Source organism: Podarcis bocagei, assembly GCF_964188305.1.
Source record: "Podarcis bocagei genome assembly, chromosome: 4".
Classification (NCBI taxonomy): domain Eukaryota; kingdom Metazoa; phylum Chordata; class Lepidosauria; order Squamata; family Lacertidae; genus Podarcis; species Podarcis bocagei.
In genome coordinates this window covers 20,700,925-20,716,400 of record NC_138128.1, presented here as the reverse complement: position 1 = coordinate 20,716,400, position 15,476 = coordinate 20,700,925, and the positions used below count along the sequence as shown (strand labels likewise).

Below are 15,476 nucleotides of genomic sequence, written 5' to 3'. Positions count from 1 at the left end.
GAAAGGAGCTTCACACTGCTTCTTTAAACCTCCTCGGACCTGCTCAAAAGCCCTCCGCAAGCTGATTTGCAGAGGAGCAGCACAAAAGCTGTTTGCAAAGGCCATAGTGAAGCCAGGTGACGGATAGGTGGGCGGCCCCACTCACCTGTTAAATTAGGCCCACCAAGGATGGGGCAAAACAATCTAGCCTGCAGGTCAGAAAAAGTCACCCACTCCTGATTTATAGGCCTCAATAAACTTGTCTGCCATAAATTCACCGAACCCAGCTTGTCAAGCCATTAAATTGGAGAACTGGGCCCAAGCCAACAAATTTAATTTCATGAGGGACAAATGTAACTTAGGCAGGAAGAAACAGATGCACAAATATAGGGTGGGGGGGGCACCTGGCTTACTAGCAGTACATGTGAAAGGGGTCTAGTAGTCTTAGTGGACCACAAGATGAACATGAGTCAACAATGTTATGCAGCAGCAAAAAAAGCTAGTGCTATTCTAGGCTGCATCAACAGAAGTATAGCGTCCAGATCAAGGGAAGTAATAGTACCACTCTATTCTGCCATAGTCAGACCACACCTGGAATACTGTGTCCAATTCTGGGCACCACAATTTAAGAAGGATGTTGACAAGCTGGAACGTGCGCAGAGGAAGGCAACCAAAGTGATCAGGGGTCTGGAAACTAAGCACTTGAAGGAGCTGGGTATGTTTAGCCTGGAAAAGAGGAGACTGAGAGGAGATACGATAGCCATTTTAAATATCTTAAGGGGTGACACATGGAAGAGGAAGCATGCTTGTTTTCTCCTGATCTGGAGGGTAGGACTCAAACCAATGACTTCAAGTTGCAAGAAAGGAGATTCCGACGAAACATTTGGAAAAACTTTCTGACAGTAAGAGCTGTTCAGCAGTGGAACAGACTCTGAGAGGTGGGAGAAGACTCTCCTCCCTTGGACGTTTTTAAACAGAGGTTGGGTGACCATCTGTCATGGATGCTTTAGCTGAGATTCCTGCATTGCAGGGGGTTGGACTAAATGACCCTTGGGGTCCCTTCCAGCTCTTAAGATTCTCTGATTCTGTGATTCTACATAGAGAAAGTTGTTGCTTAAATTCTCCCATCTTACTAATTTCTACTTCTTGGGCACATAGACAAAGTTGTTGCTTAAATTCTTACATCTTACCATAAATAAATTAAGCAACCACATGCCCCAGCATTTCATGGAACTTTGGTGTTGCAATCCAACCTACAGAGGTTGAAACAAATCGAATCTGATTTCTGTGGGATTGTCAGCCACACTGCACACCCAAAGACTGATGTAAGATGTGCAACAATTCCATGCACTAACTCCTAATACATCTCAGGAACTAGCAGAGGTTTACTGGTTCAGGTTGTCTTCCGCTCAGTCCTCACCCTTGCCATCTTGATTTAAGCACTTTTCAGTATACACAGTTCTGTCTGAGGACAGCTCTATGCTTTATATGGCAGACACAACCACTGTGTGAGCCCTGTGCGTTTCTCTGATGTTTCTTTCAGCAAGTATGTTAAGTTGGGGGTTTTTAGTTCAGAAAAATAAACCACCTCTCCCCATATAAACCATCCTGGACTCATCCTGAGGCCCTTCTTTGTGTGTCTCCTCCACATGACGTCCAGAGGGTGGCAACACAAGAAAGAGATTTTTCTGTAGTGGTTCCCTGTTTGTGGAAGGCTCACCTGGTGCCTTTATTATATCTTTTTAGGCGACAGGTGAAAATGTTCCTCTTCCACCATGCCTTCGGCTGATTAATATTCTACAGCCTCTTAAATGTGTTTGTGGGAAGCGTTTCCCAGGTCCTAGTCCGACATTCTGACCACTATACCGCACCAGATCTCAAGCTGATTTCACCCAGGTGACTTGGACTATGGCCAGTGGTCAGGGGTGGTGGGTGGGTACCAGGTTGCAGAAACCTCCATAATGTGCGGAGCTCCCATGACAAGTGCACAGGAGTTCTTCAGCAGAAAACTCAGTGTGGAATGTGGTCCATGAAGTCAGAAAGATCAGAAACCACTGTCATACTGGATCTGTTCCTGCACCCATAGCAAACAACTCGTGGTAGAACACAACGCCGAAGATCTTGTTTTTCTGCAAATCATATCAGGAAAAGGAAATCACCCAAGGTGTGGCTGGAAATTCTGTGGACATCTATCGACGGAAGGCATAACCATCTATTGTAAGTGGAATGCGATTTGATGGGAGCCTAGAGGTTGGGTTTAGCGTTTGATCATTCTCTTCACTTAAGAAAAACTTAAGGTTGTCAGGGAGCTTCCTCAAGCCTGAATGCCGAAAAGAAAAACCCATATTCTCTAGGATGGGGTAGCACAGATAACCAAGCACGAGATTGGCAGGGCAGGCATTTCTCTCCAAAGGCCTGTCGAGGCATGAGGGGAACAGGCCTGGCAAGGGAAGCAGCCAGATAATAACAGAATGCAGATGAAGTTGAATCAGCATGTTGCTCAAAGGGGTGTGTCTGAAATTATGCATAAGTTGTCCCAGTGTTCTGACTCTTTGAATTACCATTTATAGAAGATAACTCCATGCCTCTTAAAGCTGAGTGACAGGGAGAGATCAATGGATAAAGGCTTTCCCGTCAAAGCATCTCCATACACCTGCTTGGATATATTTCTGGCACACAGTTGTTAAATGACCAGGATCACTACTGCCCATAAAAAGGTGACAATTCTACATTAAGGCTTAGCAGGTCCAGGCCCTGAGAAGCTTCCCTGCCTTTCAAGCAAAGGCAGGGAATCTGCAGCCTTCCTTGACGTGTCCTGGGAGTCTAGCAGTGGGCAAGACACCAAATCAGAGGTTTCTCGGCTTCTGGCTGAGGAGCCGGGTCAGGGTCCTGGCTTTGAGCCTGATACTGGCGATCAGGGGCTCACTGAATCCAAGGCTAGGAGGCAGGAGCCCAATGAATGGGGTCCCAAAGTACCAGGGACTTTACAGGCCTGAGAAGCCAAGAATCTCCTATGCTATCTTGCCAGTCTAACGGTTCAGGGAGCCATAGCTGTCAACGTTTCCCTTTTCTTGCGAGGAATCCTATTCGGAATAAGGGAATTTCCCTTCAAAGAAGGGAAATGTTGACAGCTTTGCAGGGAGCATAAATAAGGGACAGTATGCTTTATATTTCTCAACCTCTCAAGGTCCTACGTGGAGAGAAACCACACAGGGACTCTTTGAAAGACAGATAATGCTTGAGGTATAGGATCCTTGAATCTCCAACTGCATGGGTGCTGAGCACCCATAATATTACATTGCCGGTTGCTCTCCTCGCTTCTGTATTGCAGTGTGCTTTGTTTTGTTTTGTGCAAGCTTGTAACTGAAATAATTCTGTGTGGTTATATTTGTCATTTGTCCTGTTTAATGGAAATAAAACAAAATTCCTCAAAAGGAAAAGGAACAAGCAGTTGGCAATGTCGAACCAAGGGTGACACTATCGTGGTAGCACTGATGAGTCTTCAGCATGCTCTTCATTCACTCTCCAGTCCTCCTTCATGAGCCCAGAAAATCCTTGAAGAACTACTTGAGAATGATTTACAGATGGTATTTAACTCTGAGTAGACTTGCTAAGATGTATAAGACTGAATCAGGTAAGTGCTGGAGATGCAGTGATGTCGAGGGTACATTCTTTCATATGTGGTGGACCTGTAAAAGAGTATTGGGAAGTAATTTATAATGAATTGAAAAAAAATGTTTAAAAGCACCTTTCCCCCCCAAAAAAAACACAGAGTCCTTTTTGTTGGGGATAATTCAGATGGAAATTCCCAGGTGTCAAAAAAGGTTATTTATGTATGCCATTAGTGTTTTGTTAGCCCAAAAATGGAAAATGAGCAAGGTCTCAACTAAAGAAGAATGGCAATTTAAACTGATGGAATATGCGCGGCTTGCAGATCTAACTTAAAGAGTAAGAGAACAAGAAGAACATTCATTTAAAGAAGATTGGAAAATGTTTATTGAATATATGGGGGGAAATTGGGTACACTTGAAAACGCTGGCAGCACTAAGATAAATTCAACAGTGTAAATAAGCCGTTATGAGAGGATTTTTGATACAATTAAGAAGAGAATGCAAAATGAGAAAAAAGATAAAATTTTGGAAAAAAATGAAGGAGAGAAGAAACTGAGGGTGAAACCAAAGTCTCAGGAGATTTTGAAAGAAATAAAACTATATCAAGTACAATATATGAAAATGATGAATCAGGAAATAGAATGGAAGATTAAACAGATGAGACAAAAGACATTTGAATCGGCAAATAAGTGTGGGAAATTGCTGGCTTGGCAATTGAAAAAAAGACAAAAATTAAATACCATTACGAATCTGGAAGTGGAAGGAAATAATATACAGAATCCAGTGGAAATCAGAAAGTGCTTCCAGAGGTATTTCAAACAACCATATACACAAGAAAAGCAGAATGAAATGGACATTGATAAATTCTTGAAAATAAATGGACTACAAAAAATTTCCCAAGAAAATAAATCAATGCTGGATTACAAAATAACGGAGCAGGAAGTAGAAGGGGCCATTCAGAACTTGCAATTGGGTAAATCTCCAGGACCGGATGGACTGACTTCTAGATACTACAGAACTTTGAAAGAATGGTTAATACAACCTTTAAAGGAAGTCTGTAATGAAATATTGGAAGGGAAAAGGGCACCAGAGTCGTGGAAGGAAGCTTACATCACACTTATACCAAAATCAGAGACTGAAAAGACGCAGCTTAAGAACTACCGCCCCATATCACTACTTAATGTGGATTATAATTTTTTTGCAGATATTTTGGCCAGAAGATTGAAAAAGGTGTTAGCAGAAGAAATTCATAAAGACCAAGCGGGTTTTCTCCCAGGCAGACATTTGTCTGACAATACGAGGAATATAATTAATATTTTAGAAAAGTTACAAGTGAAGATTAATACTAAAGCAGTTTTGATCTTTGTGGATGCGGAGAAAGCCTTTGACAATATTTCCTGGTGTTTTATGAAAAAGAATTTATTGGGGATGGGGATTGGTCAAGGTTTTGGGAATGGTATAGGTGCAATTTACTCAGAACAAAAGGCTAAATTAATTGTGAACAATGTAGTGACGGAAGAATTTAAGATTGAGAAAGGAACACGACAAGGTTGCCCAGTCTCTCCATTGCTGTTTATATCGGTCCTGGAGGTTTTGCTAAATATGATTAGAAGGGACCAATTGGTAAAAGGTATCCAAGTGGGAACCAAACAGTATAAATTAAAAGCATTTGCGGATGATTTGGTATTGACTTTACAGGAGCCAGAATCAAGCACTAAAAGAGTATTAGAACTGATCCAAGAATTTGGTCAGGTAGCAGGTTTTAAGTTGAATAAGATGAAAACTAAAGTTTTAGAGAAAAATCTAAATGAGTTTGAGAGAGATAAGTTCCAGAAGGAGACAGGATTGATATTGGTTAAGAAAGTGAAATATTTAGGGGTTAATATGACTGCTATGAATGTGAATTTATTTAAGGATAACTATGAAAAATGTTGGACGGAAGTGAAAAAGGATCTAGAAATATGGTCAAATTTGAAGTTATCGTTGCTAGGCCGAATCGCTGTGATAAAAATGAATGTATTGCCAAGAATGCTGTTTTTGTTCCAAACATTGCAAATTTTGGACAAAATGGATTGTTTCAAGAAGTGGCAGAGAAATATCTCTAGATTTGTCTGGCAGGGCAAGAAGCCTCGTATAAAATTTAAAATATTAACAGATGCCAAAGAAAGAGGTGGATTTGCCCTGCCAGACCTCAAACTTTATTATGAATCAGCCGCATTTTGTTGGCTGAGAGAATGGATGCTTCTTGAAAACACGGATGTGTTGGATTTGGAAGGTTTTAACAATGTATTTGGTTGGCACGCATATTTGTGGTATGACAAGGTTAAAGCACATAAAGCGTTTAAAAGCCACATTGTTAGAAAAGCACTGTTTAATGTTTGGGTAAGATGTAAGGATTTGCTAGAAAGTAAAACCCCAAGATGGTTGTCACCAATGGAAGCAAAGGCTCAGAAAAAACTCAATATGGAGGCCAAATGGCCGAAGTATTGTGAAATTTTGGAACAAGAGGGAGACAGACTAAAATTGCAAAGTTTTGAAAAACTAAAAAATAAAGTGCGAGACTGGCTCCATTATTATCAAATAATGGAAGTTTATAATGTGGATAAAAAAATAGGCTTTCAAGTGGAAAAATCAAAATTGGAAACAGAATTGTTAGACTCTAAAGTTAAGAATTTGTCAAGAATGTATCATTTGCTGTTGAAATGGAATACACAAGATGAAATGGTGAAATCTGCTATGATTAAATGGGCACAAGATGTTGGATATAACATTATGATGGCTGACTGGGAAAAGTTATGGACCACAGGTATGAAGTTTACGGCATGTAATGCCTTAAAAGAGAATTTAATGAAAATGATTTATAGGTGGTACATAACACCAGTCAAGCTTGCAAAAATCTATCATCTGCCTGATAATAAATGTTGGAAATGCAAGGAGACTGAAGGTACTTTCTTTCACCTTTGGTGGACATGCCCAAAGATTAAGGCATTCTGGGAAATGATCTATAATGAAATGAAAAAGGTATTTAAATATACCTTCTTGAAGAAACCAGATGCCTTTCTCCTGGGCATCGTCGGCCAATTGGTGCCAAAGAAGGATAGAACTTTTTTAATGTATGCTACGACAGCAGCAAGAATACTTATTGCAAAGCACTGGAAGACACAAGATCTACCTACCCGGGAAGAATGGCAGATGAAGCTGATGGACTACATGGAGTTGGCGGAAATGACTGGCAGAATCCGAGACCAGGGAGAAGAGTTGGTGGAAGAAGATTGGAAAAAATTTAAAGTATATTTACAGAAATATTGTAAAATTAATGAATGTTAGAAGGAAGCTGGAAAGAAGGTATATGGCTTTAGTAGAAAGGTTATTAAGAATTAAGTAAAAATAGATTGATTATGGGTAAAGGTGTAAAATTTAAGGCTAAATTGCGCTAAGATAAATTTCGGAACTAAATTTGAGAAAGAGGGAAAGGACTTGCTGAAACAACTAATTGAACTAGAATACAAAAAGGGAGGTGTGAGGAAGTCAAGGAAATAAGCAAATGAAAGATAAGGACATGAAAATATTGGTTTTTTCTCTTTTTTCTCTTCTTTTAATGTTTTTGCTTTTTAAAAGTTTTTGTTTTTTCTTTTTTTAATGTCTTGATGTATTGTAATTGTTGTTGGTTTTTTTTACTGTATTTTTTCTTCTTTATTTACTTTTGAAGTCTTGTAACTTTTTATTGTTTGTTTTTCTTTTATCTGTATTTGTTAAACCCTAATAAATATTTTGATGGAAATAATAATGGAATACTGAATGGTTTAGTTTATTTTAAATATGCAGGGATTTATGGTATGCAAAATGAACCATGGACAGAGAAGAAGGGAAGTCATTGATATTTTAAGTTTGTCTAAATTAATATTCTAAATTGTAGAACAGAAAATTTAATAAAAATTATATTTAAAGAAAATCCTGCTCCTGGTGTGCCAGATGGGCAGACATGGAAAGCTGACCAGGATTAAATAGGGGACCCTGTATTGATAGTATCCTGGCTATGTGTTCCCCACATTTACTAATTTCAGAAATTATGGGGAGAACCTGGCACCCAGGAATTTTAGGGGATCCTTGCCCCCAACAAACCCATAACTATATTCTGCCATTCCTCCCAAAGGATGGCAAGAGTTACTCAGTTAATGTATTTTTATTTTTTGTGGTTTTATATTGTAGGCGGATAGCTCAGTCAGCAGAGCGTGAGATTCTTAACCTCAGGGTTGTGTTTTCAAGCCCCCATGTTAGGCAAAAGATTCCTGCCTTGCAGGACCCTTGTGGTCCCTTCCAACTCTACAATTCTATGGTTCTGCGGTATCGGCCCTGTGATCCCCGGATGAAGGGCGGTATATAAATTTAATTAATTAATTTCAATTCTGGCAGGTGCAGCCAGCAGGACTGCATATAACTGCCCCAAACACCATCACAAAAAACCCCCACGATGAGTGTCTGGAAGGGCCCTGAGGCAACATCTCCTCAAAAGCTGGCCAGCCTGGCAGTTGAATTTTGCTTCAACAGTGGCAAGATGAAAATGTCCTCCCCTGCACCTGCGGGCAGCACACTTGAGCACAGCATGCAGGCCAGGCTGTGTGACATACAGCTCTCTCCCATTCCCTGTCCTTTTGGCATTTGCAGCCCGAGGCAGGGCCGGCCCTAGGTATTTCATTTCCCGCTAAATAAAACGTAGAAGCGGAGGTGGCATCACTCTGCATAAAACGAAGCGCAAAGGCGATCTTCTGTGTGTGGTGTTTGCCAGAGCCTGCGGTCCTCTTCCTCTGGAACTGCTAATTAGGATTACCCTAATGAGCTTTGTGGGTTGGAGCCAAGGAGAGAATTGATTTCACATTAAATCAGGGGTGGGAAACTACAACTCCCCTCACCCCAACCATTGGCCATTGTGGGGCTGTTGGGAGTTGGAGTCCAGTAAATCCAGAGGGCCACAGCTTCCCCATCATTTGGAAATGTGGTTTTAAGGAGCTTAAACTAGTCAGTTTGTAGCCTTTCCATATTCTCATTAGGAAAATCGTTTGGATTAGTGGAGCCATAGGACCCAAGTGATGTAATTCTGGTTTTACTGGCTCGGGAATCGAGCGGCTGCCCAACTATTTCCTTCGGTCACACCCTGCTGATGACACTTTAATAGGGGACTGGAATGTCACTGAGACACATTTGTTCCTTAAGGCACTCCAGTTGTGTGGTCATTTAAGGCAAGTCCCAGGAAGCATGTTGTTTCAGCCAGCTGTTGTCTGGCTCTCCCCATTTGGTCTGCAAGGCTGTTTTGTGGAAACCACGTTTCCTGCCCCACACCTATGTGATGTCAGGTATGGGGCAGGCAGTGGCATGGCTGCAGAAAGCAGGATTGAACCCCTCACATGTCACCTAATTCATGTGGGGAGTTTGATCCTGCTTGATTTGAGCACGCCACCCAAGAGAAACTAGCTGGCATGCCCAAACCTTGTGGGAAACAGGATCGGACTCCCCAGGTATCAGCTGATGTTCAAGGAATTCAATCCTGCTTGGATAGAATCTCCCCTGCCCATCCCCAAGGACCAACTGTGACAGGCAGACAAGGCAACCCACTTGTTAATCTCCCAACATCCATGTCACACCAGATAACTGGCATGCCCAAGTTGGCTCACCAGGATTGGTTGGGGGAAGATAAAGATTTGATCTCGCCAGGCCAAAAACATTCCCCACCTCTTACATAGAAGGAGATGACCAAGCCCTACTCTTGCCTCCTAAAGGTAAAGGTAAAGGACCCTTGGATGGTTAATTCCAGTCAAAGATGAATGGGGTACGGCACTCATCTTGCTCTACAAGCCGAGGAAGCCAGCGTTTGTCCACAGACAGCTTTCCAGGTCATATGGCCAGCATGACTAAACCACTTCAGGCGCGACGGGACACCATGACGAATGTCAGAGCACATGGAAACGCCATTTCCCTTCCTGCCACAGCAGTACATATTTATCTACTCACACTGGCATGTTTTCGAACTGCTAGGTTGGCAGAAGCTGGGACAGAGCAACGGGAGCTCACCCCGTCGTGTGGATTTGAACCGTTGACCTTCTGATCGGCAAGCCCAAGTGGCTCAGTGGTTTAGACCACAGCACCACCTGCATCCTCGCCTAAAATATCCTGCCAGCATTTCCCTTTGGCAAAGGCACCACGTTGCCCATACACCAGCACAAGTCAACTGGTATTCCTCATGCAGTCGGATTTGCTGATAATCACCCTGAGTCTGAAGCAGACCGGTATACTGGCTTCACTTTGTCCAGATCCAGAACCCAAAATACCCACTTATAACTTTGTTAAAGAATAATAATCCTAACATATTAGAGTTGCTGGCCAGCCATTCCCGTTTTTAGGCAGACTGATTGCTAATAGTCCAGACTGGTGACTAACATTTAGCTGAGGGTGGTGACTAACATTCCGTCAACGTAAAGTAATGACAGGAGATGATCTTCTGATAGCTGGGAATTTCACTCATGTGCTTGGAGAGACACGCTTCAGAGTTTTAACCTAGTGACACCCTTCCCATTGAAGAGGGTGTGGGCAGAGTTGGGGGCCCCCACAGCAACGCACAGTTTTAAAAGAAAGAGCAAAAGCAGTTTCTGGCTACTGCCAGGAGAGAAAAGAGCCGAAAGATGTCCTCTACCTTGGTCCAGATGGGATGTGTGCTAGGCCAGGAGTAGTCACTGTGGCACCCTCCAGAAGTTAGAATCATAGATTTGTACAGTTGGAAGAAGCCCCAGGGGTCATCTAGTCCAACCCCCTGCAGTGCAGGAATCTCAGCTAAAGCATCCATGACTCCAGCTCCCATCAGCCCCAGCCAGCATGGCCAAAGATCAGGGATGATGGGAGTTGAATGGCAAAACAGCTGGAGCCCACCATGTTATCTACCCCTGTACTATACAGTGCATTTGCTGGTGGTATGTGTTGCTATATTTTTGTATCACTACCAAAACAACAATCCAACCAACCAACAAACCACTGCAGATGCTGATGGTACCCCTTTTCAGGGGTCACCTCAGTGGTGCCCCTTGCCCTCACACTTTCCTTAAGAGGCTACATTCACTCCAGTGTCCAAGTATCATTTCTCTGGTTCCAGAACCAATGTGTGCAACCCTCCTTGCTTGTTCTCTAGTTTGAAAAATTGGAGGACTGATTTCCTTTTAGTTATTTCCTGTTCTTTGTTCTTTGTTGTTAGCTCTTGTTTTGTATTCTCTTTAAGCGCCAATAAAATAATACAGAACGTACATCCATAATATTAAAACACATAACAATATAAAAAGAGGCCTTGCCAGCTTCCTGAGCATTAAAACACAATTTCCCTTGTGCATCCCTGACAACTTCAATTCTAATATTATTTTGCCTTTCTAAAATCCAATTTGCCAACATCTGTGATGTAGGAAAGAGAAGTTACCAGAGACACCAGCAACTTCAAATCCAGCTTGATTTCAGATGAATTAGAGACCAAATTTATCCCTTACAGCAGGATCCTGAAAGGTTAGTTCGATACTGCCTCTCTGGTCACAATTATACAGGTATTTACAATGTAAACCATTTCCTAAATCCAGGGAAGCCCCTACAATAGCTTGAATTCCTTCCTGAGCTCTGATTCTGTTTTCATTATTCCGTTGGGTTTCTTCACTGGCCTGTAGAAAATCTGGGGACCTCTTTCATCATTGGAATTTGGACTCTTCCCCCTCATTCAGTACTTTCCCAAGATATGTTTATTAAACCATCGTTTGCTGCCTTTTCTTCCCATCTGTGCTGTAGAACAGGAAAAGTGGAGTGCTGACTTGAAGCCTCCAGAGTTCCATTGAAAGACTCCAGATTAGGGTTTCAACAATTTCAATTAGGTGACAGGCTGAGATCATTTCCCTGGCAGATAGCAAGTGGGTTATCAGCATACTCATCCACTACCAGCACCCTTGGATCTGAAGGGGTTGAATTGAGAAAGATAATTATTCCTGTAAGTCCATCTCTTTAGTATTCATACTGGTGTAAAAGCAGGTTTCTGAGTTCAAATTCTGATCTTGGTAAATGTCAGTAAATGGTTACTGAATCTGATGGGGACTTAGTAAACTCAGACCTATCCCTGTCTTGATGTACGTATCTTCAAACCATCACCACCGTCAGTTTCTTTGCTGGTAGGTCTTATTGGTGGGGCTACAGTCAGAATTCCTGTTTCTGCCAACCCAACCAGTGCAACAATTAAAGCATTCAAAGCCCAAGTTACATTTTACAATGTGTCGGTTCTGCTAAAGATCCTCTCTGTTGTTTGTTTAGCCGGGAGACGTTGGTCTCTTTAAAGTTTGTACAGCGAATCTCTATACAATCTCTGTTGTGACTGAATCTATTATGTTAATATTGTTATTATGCCTAATTGAGGTTTTTTAATATGGAGGAAGCTGAGGTAGCCTGGGAGCATATGCCTCAGCTCCTAACAAGTTCAGATCAATTGACCAGTTAACTAAGCTTTCATTAGAGGAATTCTAGCAAGTAAGACATAGTAATTTCTTCTTGCCACAGTTGCTTTGCAGTTACCTCTGAATCCCTTGATGATTCACAATAGTCCAGCATCAATTTCCAGACTAAATTTGGCAATGGAGTTCTGGACACTTTAACTGAAGCACTGTAGCTCTGTTGCTCATGCTATAACCATGTTAAAACTGGAAAGTATCCTTTGGGCAAGATGGTCTTCTAAGTGTTCCTTATCATAGAATCATAGAATCATAGAATCATAGAGTTGGAAGAGACCACAAGGGCCATCGAGTCCAACCCCCTGCCAAGCAGGAAACACCATCAGAGCACTCCTGACATATGGTTGTCAAGCCTCTGCTTAAAGACCTCCAAAGTAGGAGACTCCACCACACTCCTTGGCAGCAAATTCCACTGTCGAACAGCTCTTACTGTCAGGAAGTTCTTCCTAATGTTTAGGTGGAATCTTCTTTCTTGTAGTTTGGATCCATTGCTCCGTGTCCGCTTCTCTGGAGCAGCAGAAAACAACCTTTCTCCCTCCTCTATGTGACATCCTTTTATATATTTGAACATGGCTATCATATCACCCCTTAACCTCCTCTTCTCCAGGCTAAACATGCCCAGCTCCCTTAGCCGTTCCTCATAAGGCATCGTTTCCAGGCCTTTGACCATTTTGGTTGCCCTCCTCTGGACACGTTCCAGTTTGTCAGTGTCCTTCTTGAATTGTGGTGCCCAGTTTGTCAGTGTCCTTCTTGAATTGTGCCCTCAGTTAAACACTGAGCTAAAACAGCTGTTCTCCCAGTTCCTGTCCTCCAGTTAAAAGATACGGCTTTTAAGCCTACATAGAAGTATAACAGATATGCTCTTTGCCTGTATATACCAACTGACCTTAACTGCTGAGCCAACTGACTTTAAAACTTTAATACTATTCAGGATGAAACAAATTAAAGCTAGAACAGACTGCTGGGCTCAAGGGCAAGCTGCCTTATTCGTTGCCATCTTCACCTGAAGGCTAGCCAAAGGTATAAATTACAGACAAGTAACTAGCACCCTATAGACCAGTGGTTCCCAAACACTTTTGCCTCTTCCTGTCCTCTCTTTCCCAGAGGAGGCACTGGTCCAACAGTTTGCTATTCAGATTGTTACTTGTTAGGCTGCTACAAATATCACAATGCCTTCAAAGTGTTGGACAGCTAAGATGGATATCATACATCCATAAAATATGAAAATAATTGTGCCTAAAGATGGATGGGTTTAAAAGTGTATTGAGGAGATAAGGCCTTGTGGTTGGAGGTGGTAATAATTTTGAATACCCTTTGCTGGAAACGCAGAGGGTTTTCTCATGGTAATAGGCTTGTAGCTCAGGATGTTGTTGTTGTTGTTGTTGTTTAGTCGATTAGTTGTGTCCGGCTCTTCCATGGACCAGAGCACGCCAGGCACTCCTGTCTTCCACTGCCTCCCGCAGTTTGGTCAGACTCATGTTTGTAGCTTCAAGAACACTGTCCAACCATCTCATCCTCTGTTGTCCCCTTCTCCCAACATCAGGGTCTTTTCCAGAGAATCTTCTCTTCTCTTCTCATGAGGTGGCCAAAGTATTGGAGCCTCAGCTTCAGGATCTGTCCTTCCAGTGAGCACTCAGGGCTGATTTCCTTAAGAATGGATACATTTGATATGGATACGTAGCTCAGGATAGCCCCCTCCTTAACCTGTAGGCCCAGGTATGCACGATTTTATCCATGCCTATGGCCAGTGTTAGTCCGCACACGTATCTTTCAAACGGATTGCCCTCATTCATTGGGATTAACCGAGCAACCCCAAACCCCTGAATAAGCTGGAGATGTCCTTCCACCCAGCTCTGATGGGACCTGCCATCAGGTAGGCTCCACCACTGTTCTGTCTGCTGAAAGCACAGATGTGGGGAAGCTGCTGCTGGCGGGATCCCCACTTTTTGGAGCCAGCATCCCCCCCTGCCCCAAATTGGGGCGGGTGGGGAGGAGGCAGAGCAGAGCGGAGCTGGCAAAGGATCATCTGGGTCCCAAGCTAGTCCAGCCGCCAGCAACTTGCGGTGTGGGGCTTGAACATGCAGCCTTCTCCTGCTCCACCCTGCCTTCTTCTCTGGTCGACACAAGAAGCAGGGCTTCAGATCTGCCGCTCCTTGAAACCTGCTCCTGCCCATCAGATGTTATGATTGCATCCTATGTTGTTCTCTTATGTTCTGACCTGACTGTGCAGTACAGTGGTACCTCGGGTTACATATGCTTCAGGTTACATACACTTCAGGTTACAGACTCCGCTAACCCAGAAATAGTGCTTCAGGTTAAGAACTTTGCTTCAGCATGAGAACAGAAATCGTGCTCCGGCAGCGCAGCGGCAGCAGAAGGCCCCATTAGCTAAAGTGGTGCTTTCTGGGAAAGATTAAGGCTTTCTGGGAAATGATATATAATGAAATGAAAAAGGTACTTAAATGTACCTTCCCTAAGAAACCAGAGGCCTTTCTCTTGGGCATTGTCGGCCAATTGGTGTTGAAGAAAGATAGAACTTTTTCCCTGTATGCTACGACAGCAGCAAGAATACTCATCGCAAAGTATTGGAAGACACAAGAGCTACCCACCCTGGAAGAATGGCAGATGAAAGTGATGGACTACATGACATTGGCTGAGATGACTGGCAGAATCCGTGATCAGAGGAAAGAGACGGCGGAAGAAGATTGGAAGAAGTTTAAAATTTATCTTAAGAACTATTATAAAATTGATGAATGCTAAAATGTCGAGGTGTTGAGAAAGGAAAAGATTACAGTGACATAAGATTAAGTTGAAGAAAAAATTATAAGGACACATATTTGATAAAACTACTTAGAAGCCGCTGAAATAACTTTGGAAATTGGGATGCAGAAAGGGGAGGTAGGGGGAGTCCGAGAAACGAGGGTGATGAAAAAAAGGTTATGAAATTATACATGTTTGTTTGTCTTTTTATTTGTTTGTATTGTTTAAAAAGTGCTGTAAAACCAATAAATTTTTTTATAAAAAAAAAATAAAGTGGTGCTTCAGGTTAAGAACAGTTTCAGATTAAGTACAGAACTCTGGAACGAATTAAGTACTTAACCCGAGGTACCACTGTACTTTTATCAGATGTGCTTTATAATCCTACTTTGCAACTGTTGCTTGGACAAGTGCCATTTATTCCAGCCTTGGTGCTTGAAGATATGTGCTTTACCACCTGCCTGTTACACCTTTGCCAATCCTTGCTAATAACATAGGGCAAGGTGATGGCTCACCCAGCCACATCTCTGCTTGCTGCACACCTGAATTGACATATGAGGTCAGGTGTGGGATGGAGAGATGCAATTGGGAACAATCAGCAGGCCAATGGGGA

At 42.5% G+C, this 15,476-nt stretch overlaps 1 long non-coding RNA gene across 1 annotated transcript in view; it reads right to left on the bottom strand.

The window, feature by feature from the left end:
• Positions 1 to 3,361: 3,361 nt before the first annotated feature.
• The window catches only part of LOC308585162, a 13,387-nt gene continuing 1,272 nt past the window's right edge, over positions 3,362 to 15,476 (bottom strand). The window contains exon 2 of the long non-coding RNA XR_014007096.1: positions 3,362 to 3,668. This is a non-coding gene — a long non-coding RNA (uncharacterized lncRNA). The remainder of the gene's footprint in view (positions 3,669 to 15,476) is intronic.